Below are 18,666 nucleotides of genomic sequence, written 5' to 3'. Positions count from 1 at the left end.
GGTGCACCAGTTGGAAAACACTTGTGTGGGGTATAATTATCAAGACATTAATGACAATGAACAACTGAGGATAGTATTTATGTAGTTTCAACACAAGTTTAAAGTATGCCCATTTATCCATCCATTCATTATCCAACACGCTATATCCTAACTACAGGGTCACGGGGGTCTGCTGGAGCCAATCCCAGCCAAGGCCGGAAACAAACACCAGGCAGGGCGCCAGCTCACCGCAGTGTATGCCCATTTAAGAGATGCTTATTATTTCAGTTAAATCAGTCTTCAGTAGTGCATTCAAAGTCAACAGTCATTTTGATCATTTAATTTTTACCTTGACAGGTCTGTGCCTCATATGCTATTCAAATTTGAGAATTAATACATTGGTCTCATTTTATTATTGCCTTCATTTCAACTTGTCTTTTAGGAAGGCATTCAAATTCAGGTTGTACTTGCTCAAGTAGTGTTTTGTTAATCACGTTTAAGGTTATTGTTTAAGTTTAAAATGCCATTCATTTTTTAAAAATTCCTTTGTGTTGATTCTACATTAAATTTGTGATTTAGTGTGTATTTACTTCATGATTTGTGAATTAATTTTATAATTACATTTTAATGTTAGATGCGATTAATTAGTAAATTTTTTTTAAAGCCTCCCATATAGTGTGTATCTGTCATCATCTATATATCATTGTGCTCACATATTTCCATGGGCCTGGCTTGTTCCATAATTTGAAGTCAGGGCTATGGGCACAGGTGTAACATATTTTACTATCCCATTTATCTGTTTAGATACATTGCACTTTTTCCATCAAGAAGATAGAAACGGCATGTAAATAGTAATAAATGTTTTGTTATTGTTTTTTTTTCATAGGGTCTCTGAACCAAGGAAGGGAAGGGGAAGGCTCCTTTAGGGCTTGTTTTGACTCATAAGAGCAGCAAATTAGCCATGCAGTGCTGCAGAAGAGATTGAGCTGGCATACAGTGATCAGTGTTATATATCCAGCAGCAGTGCTCATAATATTAGTCAGCTAATGTACCCCTAAAATGAAAATAAAGATTGTGTGTGTAAATCTTGCTGGATAGGGTCCTGACATCATGAATGTGTGAAACATATTGGGCAGAGTGCTCTTACAATATGCATGTGTGAAAGTTCTGAGCATGGATGCCATAACTCTTTGATGTCATGCTGGTCTTGCAAGGCATCATGGGGCACATGAAAAAGAAATGTTCATCTAATTTAGTTGCACAGTGAATTTTCAAGCAAATATTTGATGAACAAGGTCACCGGTGAACATAGCATATTCGCTGCAAAAGACGCCATATTGAATTTCACCAATCAACACTAGTAATAACCTGTGTTAAGAACAAGTCATTAGTTGCTATAAGATTATTTTTTTAAAGCTGCTGTTATAAATATTTCCTTCTAAAATAGGATTTCTAAATTTTGTGACATTTCTTATAGGAGAGAAAAAGATCAAACCAAGCTAGCAAGTTTATGTTTTGTGTTGTATGTTATTGTTTTATATATATTGTGGACCACCCAGGCTGGCACTGCCACCTGAACCCGACACAGACAAGCGTGGGACACAAGTTCAAGGCATACATGTTTTATTTTTCTCTTTTTCCTCATAGGAAACTCCTTCCCCGTTTCCCACAGGCACAACACAGTCCAAAGAACAGCACAAACACAGTACTTCCTCTTTTTTCTCTCCTCTATTCCTCCAGTCAAGCTTCGTCTTCCTCCTCCTGACTCTGGCTCCCCAAGTAGTGGCTGCTGGCTCCTTATAAGGCAACCGGAAGTGCTCCAGGTGCTTGATGACTCATTTCCGGCAGCACTTCCGGGTGTGGAAGAAAAACTGCCCATTAAGGGTTCAGCAGCTCCTGCTGCAGCACCCCCTGGTGGCGCCTACAGATCCCAACAGGGTTGCACCAAACTCCAACTCCCATGAAGCCCTGTGGGAGTCTGAGACACCTCTGCAATCTAGGGGGGTTGCCATCTAGCGTTCCAGGGGAGATAACGCTCTGGCCACGCTTGCTCCCCCGGTCCTCCCAGTGTGGAGGCGTCCCAGCCGGGCAAGGGCCTCCGCCACACGCTACAATATCATAAACACACCAAGTCTTGAATATATACTTGCACATATCCATCTTTTATTATTGTGATATTTTGAATAAACTCTGCTATTTTGTTTAATGCAGTAAGCATGTCTGAGTTATGTTTTGAAAAATAGTCAATTCCGATACTGAGTCGAGAAAAAGAGACAGTGAAGGTAGATTTGTGTAGGCTATGTTCATAAATTAAACAGATTTCCTCATAGTGCTGGCATCCCAGCTACAGCATGAAACTGAGATCTCCCACAATATTAAAAACTAAATGTTGTCAATAAACCAAACTTTTACCTAAACATGAAAGCCAGATTTGAGACTTTTTTTAACTGGATGGTTGTTGATACATAGGCACAAGGTAAATGATGTCCATAGAACACTACACTTTATCATTGAGTGCATTCACTAAGATCACTCTATACAGAATTTTAATTTTCTGTTTAATGATTATATTCATGATCACACAAAGTCTTTGAATGAATCGGTACACCAGAATGATAACTATGGGCACGTTGTCTTTTTCCTGTTACAATTTACAAGGTTACTTTTTGTCTCAGTGGATGAGTGAGCACATTTAAGCAGACAACACACATTGATTTAAAACTGAGACTGAGACAGAATAACACTTGTTAGGGCTAATCAGGGTTAGCTAGACAAAGGCACGTGCAGGCCTAAGCATGAGGTATAAATCAGAGATTTCATTCCAGGGAGTGTTTCTATGGATTGGTGTTTGTCTAATTGTATAGTGATTATGAATGTGACAGGTGCTGGTGTGGTGTAGAGCAGGGCTTTAGACTGCACAATATGTCACTTAACAAGTGAATGGAAAATGATCTAAATTGATTAATGTTTTTTTGCAATAATGCTAAAAGTTTTGTCATTATTTACCAGCTAGATTTGAAGGTTGAATTGTTTGTAATTGTAATCACTGGCATGGCTTTGAGCCTGAAGTAAGAGGGACAAGATATTTTAAGTTAAAGTTTAATAGTGCCTTGTGAATATACAGTTGACCAATTTATATTACGAAAGAATTGACGGTTCTCAAGGAGTGCTTTTTAGAGTGGAATTATGAGGCTAATAAATTGTATGACCTTGTATATATGACAGTCCCATTTGATATTAAAAGGAAAGTTCAGAGCAAGTGCTCCAGTTATTGAGAAGCCACTGTTCTCACTTGTTTGGATTTTAATGTCTGAAATCATATAAAGTAGTGGTCTGTGCAGAAGACGTTCCATCCATTTGATGTTCTTCCCCATTGATGCATACACTAAAACAACACCAGACCTGATAATATTTTATTGACCATGTGCAATATAACTGAAAACCTTTCTTGATTTGTTTATCTAATGTAAAGGTAAACATATGTAAATAAATTATGTATTTCTTTACAGACAGCCACCCTTGTCACTGTTCCCTGACAAATTATATCTGAAGCAATGATAGACTAGCTGCTTAAATTGATTAGATTAGATTAGATAAAATAAACTCTGTTAATCCCAAGGGAGAATTCAGATGGATACAGAAGCAGAAACATAAAAGAAAAGCCACCAGACTCACAGGACAAATGATACAGCCAATCAATAATTCGATACATATAAATAAATGAATACATAAATGTATACTGTGCAGAAATTTAAAAATGAATTTAAAGAGTGCGTCAGGAGGAAGCATTGAATTGCCTGATAGCAGTGGGCAGAAAAGAATCCCAGAAGTGCTTCTTAAAGATGGAGGGGATTTTTCATGAAAGCCTTCAAGTTTTGCTATTTTGTGTCCAGGGTTCGCCTTGTGATGGAAAAGGCTTTCCTTATAAGTTTGTTCATGCATTATGCCAATAATGAAAGAAATAACCCAACAAAGAAAATTAATGAATACGTTGCTAAATTGTTTGCACATAAATTTTTTGAAAACTGCCGTATAGATTACATTTGATATGATCTGATGGCATTACTAAATTTTCTTATGTTCCTCCTTGATTTTTTTGATGTGTGATGTGATTCCCATTTGAGTTCTTTATGTTGTACAATCTGATTCTGTCATTTATTTTACTTTCGTTTTCATTTAAAATAAGCTAATACATTTTCATGTCTTGCTTCTGTTGTCCCATTATACTTTTACCAGGATGCATGTCGGTTGGTAGGGTCAGCCAGGAGAAGACTGCAGCTTGTTGCATTAATAGCACAATGTTATTTAAAGTAGCAGCATGTTTCACACTGTGTCCAAAGTTGTGGATACTCTAACAAAACCTTGTCATCTTTGCTTTATTGAATTTGTATTCTGGTTACTGATCTTTCTGCTTTGGCCTCTGACAATGATTTAGTCTTGTGGTTTGGCTTGATGTTTTGAATTGTTGATTTCCCAGTATCAACTTTTTGGTCCGTTCTCAACTAAGGTCTTGTCTCTTAGTTTCTTAATCATTCTGCCTGTCATGTTCCCAACTCCAGAACAATAGCATTCTGTTATGAATTTTGGTTTTATTACTCCTAGACTCCATTGTGTCCATTTTTGGATTATTTTGATGTGTTATTTTATGTTATTGTTTATTCATGATATCATCACAGCACTACTTGTGAATTTCATGAGTAAAATTTTAGAACTTTTTTCATGGTTGTGGCTATATTGTTGATGACAACAACGTTCATTGCAAGTCATGTGCTTTTTTAAGACAATAACACATGACAAGCACCTATGAAAGACGGCAGCACAGTATCATCAAAGTCAAGGTTTGTGGAAAAAAAACTCGTCAAATTTGTCATTTCTGGTTAGTTAGGACTTTTGTTTTGTTTTTTGACTTGATGATTGGCTTTTGTACACCATGGTTTTGATCTTTAGCTTTTTATTAGACTATTGGATGTACTCTAAACTCTGTTTAATGGTCTTTTTGGCAGTTTACTCAAAATTAGTCTCATACTGCTTACTACATTTGTAGAGTCAGAAGCATGGATTAAATCGGGAGTCTAATGGTTTACAGTCTTAGCTACTGGGCTATATTGGCCAGTTCAAATAAAGCAAAAGAATAAGAGGAAATGGTTTTGACTAACTATTCACTGAAAAAAAACAAAATAAAGAAAAGGCAACAAGAAAAACAAATACAGCTCCTGTGCTTTATTTCCTATGTTCTTTAAAACTCAGGCAAAAAGCATTGAATGCTTTAGTCAGTTGAAAATGAATTGCTTGGTGGAAGATAACGAACATCTTGTGGTGGAGGTCAGGAATTAAAGATACTTTGCAATTTCCCTTTTCCACCCAGACAAATGGTTAATAAGCCTGTCCTGTGGAGATAATAAATAACTTGGCTTCTCTAGAGAAAAATAATTGATTGGTGGTTTTTTTCCTACCAGAGTTTATTCCATTATGTAATTTCATTGTTTTCTCTTGTATAAATTATTATATACTTTCAGCATTTCTCACATATGTAGAAATTGAAGGGTGAAACGCTGTTGAATTCTTAAAAAGAAATTTGCTTGGCGATAGGAATGCTTTTGTTTTCGGCTCTGAAATTTAGACAGCACTAATATGAAATTAGTTACCTCAGCCTGTTTCAGTTCACTTCTGCTTGATTCTGAAAACAATGTATGATATTTTGTTTACACATCAATGAATTGTGAGAAGCTTGTAGTCTGACATTCCACAGATTAAGTCTACAGGTAATCCTTGATGCTGAGAGCTCAGCTTTATATGGGACTGCTGCCATTACTGAACAGACGCTTTTCTGTGAAGACCAAATGAACAGATTTCCTTTAACAATGAGCCACTAGGGAGGTTTGTGCTTTGTAATAGATTTGCATTCTTTTTTGATTGCATTTCTTAAAATCAATTTTTTGTGGGGTTATAACAAATATTTAATCTTTCATCAGTTCCAGAGATTTATTTTCCACAGTTTTCCAGGTACAAAAATGGTAACTGCCAACTATTTCCTCTTTGCAAAAATAGCTTTGTTTATGTGCCAGTGATAAAAGAAATACTATTACATTTAAATCTTCACAAGAGAAACCCAAGCATGAATGCTTGTAATTTTACAAAATAAAACAATCAATAAAGTATTTTTATAAAAGCAAATTGTTGTAGAAATGGGGTTTTCATCAGTTAAGGGATAAAAACTGTAGCACTCTTTAGGGTGCATAGTGAAAATGTGCATTATTTAAATTTAGATTAGAGTAGATTTTTTACTGAAGTTCATTCTTTAGATAGATAGATAGATAGATAGATAGATAGATAGATAGATAGATAGATAGATAGATAGATAGATAGATAGATAGATAGATAATGTAAGAGAACAGGGGTCACTGTTGCCCCTTTCAACCCAACAGACAGACACACTGAACACAGTGTAAAATCACCAAGAAGGTTTTTAATTATTTTTCTTTTAAGCAGTGCCACAATAAACAGGCAATTAAATAAACAATAAATCAATAATTATGAACACAAATCTCTCCCCCACACCTCCCAGCATGCTCTGTCACGCTCCTCCTGACTCCAACTCACTTGCTGGGTTCCCATCAGTCCTTTAAATAGTCCTGGACCCAGAAGTGCTTCCTTCTTTCCGTCCACGTGACTCATCAGCACTTCCAGGTCAGATGGAGAACTTGTATTTTCTTCAATCCGGAAGTACTTTGAGGCTTCTGTCCCTGTGAATTGGGAGTACTTCCAGGCTATATAGAATATAAAAATCCCCAGGTCTTCCTGCAGCATCTGCTAGTGGCACCCATGGTAACCAGCATGGCTGTGAAGCTGAACTCCAGATCCCATGATGTCCTGCGGCAATCCGGGGCACTGCTATGCTGCAGGGAAATCAACATCTAGTGTCCTGGGGGAGGCAGTGTCCTAAGGTAGCTGCCATCCCCCATCCTTCTACCCTTTGGGTGTCCCAGCCAGGTTGAGCTGCCGGCCGTCCACCACAATAGATAGATAGATAGATAGATAGATAGATAGATAGATAGATAGATAGATAGATAGATAGATAGATAGATAGATAGATACTATGGTCTAAACACACAAGAGAGTGACTAAAAAGGAAGAAAATCAAAAATCAAACTTCTGACCTAGCAGTTACAGTCACATGCATACTGTTGTTGGTATTATGGAGCGTTTCTTGACACACTTCTGAATGAGTCATTGGCTGAAAGTACTGAGTGTTAGTGTGTCAGAAAGAGATTGTGCTGCATTGCTTATAATGGCACTCTGTTTTGTTTTAATTTTATTCTGGGATCCAGAGTTGGTTCGTCATGTGATGGGTGCGGCATTGCGTTGTATCAGCGCGTGCTCCTAACCTCCTCCTCCTCCTCCTTTGCTATTACCTCCAGGGGGTCCAGAGTGCATCCTATAACTGAGCCTGCCCTTTTTAATTAGTTTGTTGATTTTGTGGGTCTCTCTTAAGGTGATGTTATCAGCCCTTCACACCACAGCGTAGAAAATCACACTTGTCTTCAAAGAATATGTGAACAATATTATTACCCACTTTAAAGAAATGAAGTTTCCTAAGAAAAATGAGCCTGCTCTACCCTTTCTACAATTGTATTCTGTACAGTAGTTCCTCTGTATTTTGCGACTAGTCCAAACATATGGATAGCACAAGAAGTTTCAGATAATTCCATTCAGTAGTCAACTGCTTCTATCCATTATACTTCGGGATGCTCGTTTCACTTTGTGTCACTCATTGAAGTCATGAATGAAAGTGAATAATGTTCCCATATTTATAAACTTATACAGAGTACAGATTTTCTGTACTCAAATGTTCAGATTCTCAAATTGTAACATAAATACTCTTTTTTCTCTACATTTTTTGAAAAATACAGACATGTGAGCTGCCAGTAATCTGTATAAGGGAGAAACCAATACAGACTGTAATACCAGTCCATCACGGAGTACTCTGACATACACTCACATACCCAGCTAAAATTAATTAGTTAAAGTTAGCATAGTTTTGGGATTCAGGAAGAAGCTGAGAAAGAAGAAGGGGAGAAATTGCAACACTTTAAAATAAAATAATAACCACAAGAAAGCTGAAACACTGAATTAATTGATGTACTAGCAGTCTGTTAGCAGTGCCTGTTACGCTAATGTGGTTAGCTCTTGATCTTTTCAAAGTCAATTGACAATCTGGTGTTGGTTGTTGCTGTCTCTATAAGGGCTATGGTAGTGGGCAAAGTTAGGTAGGATTCACTGTTCTTCTTTAAGGTCAGAGACAATAGTGGAAAGAGGAAACAAAACACACTGACTGGGCAGGGAATCTTAGAAATTGTGAGTCATCAGTAGTAATCACTGAGCACCAGTATATCCAGTGTGAATGATAGGAGGGACTCTCGTTCCATCCTGGAACCCCATTATAATGTCAGGAGCACATGGCTGTAAAAATAAAAGGATTATTACATAAATAACAATAAACAGGAGCAAACAGAGAGATATTCATGGTATAAACTAAACATAAATAAAATAACAATCATTAAAAGCCACTATTGACCTGCCTTATACAGGTTTCATATCTTGCCTCGAACACCAAATAAAACCATCATCTCTCATTTCTTGCTGCCGATTGTGTATATGCCCATGATTCACCCCCAATTAGACACTTGCTGGATCTGTAGCTGTGAGGCAGTTTTAAATCCCTTTTTGGGGTCACTTCTAGTGTCAGGGTGACCTTTGCAAAGAAAATATAAAGAGGTGTGTAAAAGGTTGGGACCCTATCACCTGCTTAATTGGTAGGTTTTTCTTTCATTAAACAAGAATCATATGGCTCAAAAAACAGTACTGGAGAACCTCTGTCAGGACAGTGTAAGGACCACAAGAAAGCAGGAGTGTCCACTTCCGTGTGTAGTGGTGAAACAATGACTCCTTTTAGTCATGTGCTGTTTTATTGATCTGGGATAGAGGAGGCAGAGCTTGATGTGGGCAGAAGTGATTCCAGAGGGAGAGAGGAAAACAGAAACAATGAGAGCAAACATTCCACTACCTTAGTACTTACTTGTTATCCTTGTGCATGTGACGCCTTAAATTTATTTACATCTTGGAAACCTCAGCCTTTCATTGGTTTCAAATGTCCTGGCTTAAAAAGTTCTGTGGGGTGGCTGGTAACGTAGAGAACACAAAGTCCTAAGACTGAGCATGTTTTATGCTTCCATACACTTTCACCAGACACTCTGTTTTCATGTGTCTTTCAGGCTGTCTATAGTAAATTGACCAGAAATACACCATTGGCTTTCCTACTGTTTAAGATGGGTTTGCGTATTGTTTTCTTTCTCAAATTCCGTTCACTACAAAGTGATGCCATGTAATTTGGGTGAGGGTAGACCTGCTATGCATTTGTTGGCCTGATCAGTTTCATTTGTGATGATTCCTGTTCATCTTTTTACTTGTGGGAACAATACTAGGATAATTAACCCAAGTGAAAAGTGCCTTTTGACAATAATGTTTGGTAAGTTGACAAAAAAATAGGAAAATAATACTTCATATCTATTATCCTATCAAGAAAATATGCACATTAATCAAAGAAATGAAGCAAGATTAATTAGATGATTATCAGGCTGCAAGACTTCTTAAAAATGTTGGCTTGGCAATAGTATCTGTATGCAGAGCAGACAATTAACTGAATTGTATATACAGTATTAATTGAAATGCTTTGCTGTCTTTGCAGTCATGTGTAAAAATATAATTTGTTTACCAGATGGTTGGGAGCCACTGAACAAATTAACAGTGGATAATATTATTTTTCCTATATTGCCACCAGAAAGCATTATTAAAAACAAACTGCAGTATAAAGAACCTTGGGGCATCCCCAGTGACTCATTCAGTAACATGCTGAACATAAAGAGAGTGAAAAAGAGATACAATCATTCATTGGCTCCTCTACAGGCTTTGCTAATTTGTCCTGTTTCTGTCCACCACAGAGATGAAAGAGAGAATATAAAAGACCTACCTTGAAAATGTTGTAGTCAGGCCCTATGGGAGTCTTCCTGAAAGCCAGACATGAGTTACAGTGGGTCTGCTCCTGGTGTATACGTTTAGAGGTTTTGTGAGGCTAATTTCTGAAAAAAGCTCTAGGGAGTTTCCCTCATATGGTACACAAAGAACAACACAAAGCCATATCTATTTTAACTTTACAAAATTAAAGGAGACCCCTTAATCCAACAGGTCACTCTGCTGTTAAATCCAGGTGTGTCTGTGCCTGTCTAATGTATATGTGTCTTTCTTTAGTGTTCTGCACAAAATAGTAGAAGTCTGCAAGTCAACTTTGCTCTCCGATAGAGCAATTTAATTCAGAAAATGCATGGTAGTAACAGATGATTGTATGCTTTAATTCCTGAACATGACTTTTACTTCCTACATTATTTAAGCTCTACAAGCAAACTTCTTCTAGGTTAAATGTAGCACAGCAAAGAGACACCTACTGTGTAAAGACTGCTTCTCAACAGCCAGCTTTTTTTTGTGCAAACTATTGGGTAACCAGGATTACAAATTCTGACATTCTAGAAGGAGACAGAAGGATGAGTTGTGGAATGAGCAAAAAAAGTAATTACCTTTACACAGAATAGGAATAAAGGCAGAAGAGGCTAGAGTGAAAATAAATCTTAAATGTAGTACAGGTTGAATATCCCTAATTTGAAATTCAAAAATCCAAAAGTTTTTGTGTGCCGAAATGATGCCACAAGTGGAAAATTGCACACCAGGATTTCCTTCACAAATCTTTGCTTGGATTCAAAGGTGAACATATGTGTACATGCAATAGATTCAAAACAAGTTTATTCTGTTTTGAATGGAATGGAGGTAGGGTGACTCCCCCATGAACCTTAGAATGCCATGAAGCAATGATACACAATAATTGAGAAAAGCGAAGAAGCACCACCCCAGTCAGCAATTAGGGTTGAATACCCCATGAAGCATCGAGCAGCACCAGGTAGCAAAACTTTGTCACCTGTGAAGCAACACAATGACACCTACATGGTAGTTCAAAAAGTGCTGTGTGGCACTGTTAAAATTGCAGATGACTTGCACATTAATGGAATGTCACTGCTCACGATTAACAACATGGTTTATTATCACTTGGTACCCTTATTGCAATATGAGTTCAGTAAATTGCTCTGATTACGTTAGGAAGAATGGACAAGGCTGCAAATTGTGCTTTGACATTGGCAAAACCATGTTGTTTTTAAGTATGTACACCCGCACCATATGGAAGCTGAATGTAGTGCCTTGCCTGGCACCCTGCCTGGCGTTTGTTTCCTACCTTGCACCCTGTGTTGGCTAGGATTGGCTCCAGCAGACCCCCGTGACCCTGTAGTTAGGATATAGCGGGTTGGATAATGGATGGATGGATGGATGGATGTAGTGCCTTGTGCACAATAAATGACTTTCATCACAGCAGTCATAATGTAGTGAAAGTTTGCTGATATTCCTTACCTGCTGGCTAGTTCCCTGAGAAGTGAAAAATAGACAGCCGATAAAAACCCATGATAAAATGAAGTTATTTTATCCCATTGCTTCTTTGTATAATGGAGCCTGTTATGTTGGTGTGTAGTGCTTGCACAGGGTGACAGCAGTTTTGAGAGAGAGAGTGGAATCAGGAGATGGCATGGACAGATTAGAATTCAAGCATGGGTCGTAACCGGGAAGACTAAACTTAAATAAATAAAGAATGTGTACCCAGAATCATGTTCAAAGAACAGAGTGGTAAGTCATAAGCCAAAAAAGGAACATGCAATCAGAGCCAAAAAATGTGAGACTTAATATGTCAGAGAGCAGACAAATGTATTTGTGGCGACAGCTAACAATAAGAAAAATGCAAACAGCTATTTGTTCATGAAATGGAGACCTTTATTCTATCATGGTAATGATGTCATGAGTCACACACTTTCAGTTATAGAAACTAGCAATAGGATACTAACCATTGACTACACTGTTCCAGATGGCAGCACCCATAAGAAAAATAAAATAGTGCCACAGGAGAACATTGTAACGGCCAACCCCTTACCAAGACCGGCCACTACACTACCAAGAATTATTCCGTGGATTACCTGAGGTTTCTAGCTCTAATAACAAGCCATACTCTTTAAAAGTTGCCTTATTTTTCCAAACATGACGAAATAATCAGAAAACATTAAACAGATATGTAAAATCAAACACGGATATATTGTACATTCAAAAGACAGACAAATATTCAATAATATATATGTGCACGCAAAACACCACTATCCCAAAACCACCAGTGACTATATAAGAGCACGAATATACAAATATTTACATTGACCCTCCCTTGCCCCTAAACAGTAAACAAAAACACGTAACACAAATAAAACAAGGATTAGATAAACACAGCAATTGAAAATGCGGTTAAAAAATGAGTCCAAAATAAAGTCAGGCGGTATTAAAACTGACTGTAGTGTTATTTATGTAGTGTTTTATGTTAGGTAGAATGCCTAGAGGGGGCTGCAGATTTTATTTTTTTCTGTTTTTTTTTTTTTGTTTTTTCTGTCCTCCCTGGCCATCGAACCTTACTTTTATTCTATGTTAATTAGTGTTCCCTTATTTTAATTCTTATTTATTTTGTCTTTTTTCTCTTTCTTCATCATGTAAAGCACTTTGTGCTGAATTATTTGTATGAAAATGTGCTATATAAATGAATGCTGTTGTTGATGTTGTTATTGTGCTCCTTCCCGACAACAAAATGGCCTCACCGTGAAAAGTCCTGGCAATGGCTGGTATGAATTCAAACCCTGGGGTTACTCAGCTCTGGCTGTCATGATATAGAATAAGACATGGAAAAAAGAAAGCAGTGGACTAAGGCAATGATCGGAAGTGATGAGTTGATAAATGGATGGTTAAATTGTCTTCTTTTCCTCTCAATTTATTTCTTCTCTCTCTCTCCTCGCCTCTCTCTCGCCTTCGCTCCTCTTTTTTAAATGCAAAATGTCCTGGATAGAATAGTTCGGGTAACTTAGTTCCTAGGGCACAAAGCCCACTGACACTCACATTACCGAATTTTTTTGGTTTTCGTTTAGATAGATGAAAAAACTTTGGGTATACCCCCAGAAAAAAAAAACATTTGGGATCTTGCTCAGAATCTTCTTTCTATCTCTCTCTCTCTCCCTCTTGCTCTCCAAATTGAGAAATGTAATCCCCTCTAAGATTAGTAGACATGAGGAAAAACAGCTGGAGGCTCATTTATGGAAGCATCTACAGTGAGAGCTGAGGGTGAGAGGGTTTAGTGATATAAAGGTTTTTTTCTTGTTCCTTGGGGTATGAATAGACTTTTTCCTGAATCTCCTTGAATTTAGTACCTGCAAGAGCAGCCCGATAAATATACTCATATATTATATACTAGCAAAATACCCGCGCTTCGCAGCGGCGAAGTACTGCCTTAAAATTTTTATTAAGAAGAAAATTAAAACTTTTTAAACTGAGGGAAAATATACCAATAATTATTTGTTAAGGATCTCTTTGTATACCACATTGTCAGTTCGGCCCTCCGGTTGTAATATGACCAAGCTGTGTGCTGAGCTTACTCTTGAGCATGCAACGTACAGTTGGCCATGTGAACAGTACTCTTGCCTCAAATCTCACAGCTTGGATTGCTGCTGTCATAATCGGTTTGAGTTTCATGGTTTGTTTCAATTACGACAGTATTTGTAGGACTTGTGTTGAAGTGACATTCGGCATCTGTCAAGCGTTGTAAGCATATAATCGGTTTCATCGATAACTTCACATCCAGCTTTTGAGAGTTTAAACATTCATAAACATCAAAGTGTCCACTACTCAAATCGTCACCTGTGAATCTAAGATGTTTAAGAGGCATTGGCAGTTGTCGAAAGGTGTAAAATATTTGGCCATTTCGATACACTTGAAAGCGACAACCGAACAATTCAGTGGTAGCCATCAACTCACATGCAGAACCATAGGTGAAGGGCTTAAGCATTTCACTCTTCTAGTGCTCCTGTGTAATATAATTATCTCCTGTACCGTCATCAGTCCACACCTTGAACCTGCCCCAGTCATTCAATACATAAGACAGAATGTTCCTCCGGATATCAAGATTGAGCCTGATATGGCCGTGCAATATGTAACAAAGAGAATGTAAAAGGTAGGTGCCATCTCAAAGGCATGGAAACCACTCGGTAAGTGACAGTTCTTTGATCAGTGGTGATCACCTAGATAGACATGTTAATGGGGGTACGGTTGGAATGATAAAGGAAATGGGTACCTAAACAATGTAAAGTAAGTCTAAAATACCTACACAATAACTATAATCGTAATAAATGAAAAATAAAACTGTGGAGAAGCCGTGAATTAAATAAAAAGGCTGTAGTTATCAGCAGGGAGACGTGAATCCCGTGGCGAAGCAAGGAAGGGAATGTAGAGACCGGAGCGACGGACGGCCTTATATAGGCAGGCAGCCAACAACGTGGGAGGGGTTGGGATGGGGGACCCAACGCCGCCTCACACAGTGACCGAGCTGCAAGCTATGGACGCATATATGTACGTAAGTAGGATTCAGTTAGCGTTGGGAACACGCGTACCAAATTTCTTGAAGATGGGCCCATAGGTAACAAAGACTGTTGGAAAGTTCAATATGGCGGCCGGCAGTGGCATCATACCACTGAAATAAGTACGTACATTGGTTTCGGTTAGCGCAGGGAAGCCGCCTACCAAATTTCGTGAAGATGGGGCCATAAATAAGAAAGTTCAAAATGGCGGACGTTGTCAACCGTTATGACCGTTACACGTAAAATTTCGAAATGAAACCTGCTTAACTTTTGTAAGTAAGCTGTAAGGAATGAGCCTGCCAAATTTCAGTCTTCTACCTACACGGGAAGTTGTAGAATTAGTGATGAGTGAGTGAGTGAGTGAGTGAGTGAGTGAGTGAGTGAGTGAATGAGTGAGTGAGTGAGTGAGGGCTTTGCCTTTTATTAGCATAGATATAATATTATATATATATACTGTATATATATACTGTATATTTAGTAATACATCTGTGAACTATTAACAAACTTCTCTTCATTTAATGAACTATCTTCATTTAATAATGAATCTTTGAACTTTGAATAAACTTCATGTTAGATTAATAGTCAACAGATGTGACTCTATTTGTAGTCCTCCACATGGAGTACATGGGAAGTATCTCGGGAAGAGTTCCAGTCTCATTTGAATTCTAAGATGAGCCATTAACAGAAGAGATGATTCTTTTAAAGCCATTTTTGTCCCTCCTATGTATGGACAAGCTCTTTATACTTATGGTAATTGGTTGTTCGCTTGTAAGTAGAGACCAGCAAACTCTGGTGTATCTAGCATTCTTTGTATGTTTCCTGGTGGTTTTGTCATTTCTTTGTAGTGCACTAACAGGAGCAACTGGAGGGAACTGTAAAACCACATACGGCATGCATGTGTGTGTGTGTATACAGTATGTATGGTACCCATAGTACAGTATATATTTATGTACAGTATATTTAGTTTCTTCCTGAGAGTTAATTGGTCTGGTCTGGATATTCCTAAATAGTCTAAACGCATTATCAAATAATAAGGAAGCACTTATGTAATGTGAACACTTTCCCATACCACCTACTTACTGTGTTTTGGACACCCTACATCTGGTGGAGTTATAGGAAGGTGAAATAAAAACTGGCTCAATTATTCCTGGTGTGAACCTTTTCTTCATAGTATAACAAAAGCTATAATGACAACAAAGATGTATTTTTTATTGAATTAGGGATAAGAAAAGTAACACTTACAAGTGTATAAATTAAACTTGGTATACAAAGGATGTTTGCTTTATGTATGGTCTCTTTCTTATTACGTCTTCTTAATTAAATATCAGTGATGCAGAATTATTAAATAAATGGCATTTAGCACATGCATGGCCATTAATTCAAAATCTGAATTGGATTGGCAGGGACATGCTGTAAAATTATTTATGTTATCTTTTCAATATCTACACACAATGGATATACAATAATCCAGAAATGTGAAATCTTGCACTGTATTAAACAATGCACCAGCAATTTCCAGCATCTTCACTATAAAAGAAATTCATTCAAAACTGTTTACTGCTTCCTTTTTCAAAAAAAGAATATCAGATAATGATCATTTCTTTTCTACAACGTACATGTGATTGTTCTTGTTTTCTGAGGCTATCATTTTGGTGGCATTTTACTTGTTTATCAGAGATATTTTTGGAGTTGCTGAAACAGATATAAAATAATTGCGGCAGTAATCGCTGTTTGGGTATTTTGTGAATCGCCTTGCAGGTGTGTGCAGTGCTGGATTAGCTGCCACTGCCAAACATATTTGTGAGGCTATAGCAAGGCAAAGTGAAAGCCAGCTTGGTGTATTTGTTCATGATTAATTGCATATACTAATTGTCAGAGATAAATGCTGAGTCTTTTTGTTTTGTTTTTCATCCTTCCAATAAAGACAAAGCAGAATTGAGGCTGCAGAATTCTAAAGATAGGATAATAGTATAAAGTTCTGAAATATCAGATTTAAAAATGTTGTACCTCCTGACTGCTTTAAAAAGTTAAGCATAACTTTTGTTTTGGTAGCAGTTCATTATGTTAAGTTGACTCAGTGGTCAGGTAATGGTGTCTCACAGCTCCAGACTCCAATATTTGAATCCCAAATGCTTGATCCATATGTGTGGAATTTGATTTGATGGAGAAGAATATCATATTAATGGCTATGCCTGCTTCATGGAAAACTGGCAAGGAGAGAATATGATAAATGCAGTACTATCTGCTAAAAATAACAATCACACAAAATTAAGAAAGAAGAAGGGAGCGTGTCAGAATCACTGTAAGTTGTGGGTTAAGCTGGTTAGAAAAAAATGCAGAGGTTTGGTGATTGGTGTCTTCTATTGGCTCCTATATTCTAATGTTTTATATAATAGTATTTTATTTGTTCAAATACGACATATGTGTAATAATGTAGTGATCATGGGGAATAGTGTTGATTAGAGAATTTTGCCAAAGAGTTATTTGCAACGAATTTTCTGTGTCCACATTTGTCCTTCTGCATTGAATTATTTACTGATACTGGTTTAGGAGAAATTTTTTTTACCAGCACCCCATAATGCTTTGCGAGGCTAGGGCAACATCACCCGGAGCTGTAACAGCCAACACTGATGGGACTGCCCTCCAGCTATATAATGCTGATCATGTGCATTACAGATTTTGTGGGAGAGTTATCTGTAGCCAAATGTGCAGAAGGAGGAACATGCATAATAATTAGTCATGTGTGTGGCATGGCCAGAGTGAAAACAAACCTTGAAGGAGCCTGACACACCCAAAACACAGGAGACTCAATGAAGTAATAATAACGAAAGATTTATTATTATTTGCATGACATTTCTATCTTGTTGATAGAAGAAAAAGTGCAAAGCATCAACACAGACAGTTTTGAGAGCCTTCAGCGCGACTTCAAAAGATAGAATGAGCCACCAGCTTCAATCATGACATGCCACTTCGAATTTTCTGCCTTTAACAACCTACATATTTTTTCTGACTTTTGACTATGATTTCGGCATTTCCGCTTTGTTTTGATGAAATCTATGATTGTGCATCTCTGACTCTGTGTTCTTTTTTGATCTCACAAGGCATGGTGGTGCAATGGTTGGCACTGCTACCGCACAGCTCAGGTCACTTTTTGGCCTCAATAATCGGTCCAGTCATTTCCCTATCCCTCATGGACACTTTAAATGATGATTGCACCACTACAGTCCTGTCAAGTCTAGTTCAGCTTGTCCTTCCCCATTGACTTCAATGCATTTCACCAAGTTCGGTGATATTCACTTGAATACGCGAACACTTCCATGATTACTCTGAACCTGAGGCCAAGCGAATACCCTGGAGTTCACTTATCACTAATGGGGAAATGTAACTTTCCAAACATTGATTGGGAAAGCCTTACCAGAAATCCAAGTGTCAACCAGAATGGTTCCCATGGCAAATGACTGTTATCTCACACAGTGTGTTTCAAGCCCAATAAGTTGTGATACCTGTCTGAGTTTCATCTTTTAAAATAATAAAAGTCAATACAATAAATAATAAATTATAGATATGTTAAGCAACAATGACTACAATATGATCAAATCTGAAGTTGTTTACTATAAATGACAGGTGGTATCACTTCAGAGACTTTCTGATCCATGCTCAAAATTGGTACATTTGAAAAACCAATAAAACAAAAGACTAAAGAAATTTTAAAAACTTACATAATTAAAATGTAAAATGGAGATTACTGTACAAGAAAACTGAAAAACGGTGCAGTAAGTTCTGAATTAGAGAAATATTAAACACTATAGTAACAGATCAAAAGACGTTTTCATAACGCCAACTGAAAAACTGAATTAATAAACTGTTAATTAAGCCAAAACAAGCAACAAGCAATTTTTGAATACTGCTCCAGTAAAAAGAAAATGGAAATTTTATCAATCTCTTGTGTAGGAAGAAATCTTTGAAAATGAAAAGGAAATACCTAATGAAATGATTAAATATTTCAATAAAGTATTTGTAAAGGATGAAACAAATTAAATGCCTCTAGCAGAAAGAAAAATGAGCTCAGAGTTCATAGATTTTAAAGTAAAAGAGACAG

The 18,666-nt window shown here is 37.3% G+C and overlaps 1 protein-coding gene across 1 annotated transcript in view; it reads left to right on the top strand.

Moving 5' to 3' along the window:
• Positions 1-18,666, top strand: part of LOC120514855 (BMP/retinoic acid-inducible neural-specific protein 3-like) — a 323,313-nt gene that overhangs the window by 204,991 nt on the left and 99,656 nt on the right. The window lies entirely within an intron of this gene.

Source organism: Polypterus senegalus, chromosome 14 (assembly GCF_016835505.1).
Source record: "Polypterus senegalus isolate Bchr_013 chromosome 14, ASM1683550v1, whole genome shotgun sequence".
NCBI classification, from domain to species: domain Eukaryota; kingdom Metazoa; phylum Chordata; class Cladistia; order Polypteriformes; family Polypteridae; genus Polypterus; species Polypterus senegalus.
Note: the sequence above shows the minus strand (reverse complement) of the source record. Positions and strands in the feature narration are given on the sequence as shown.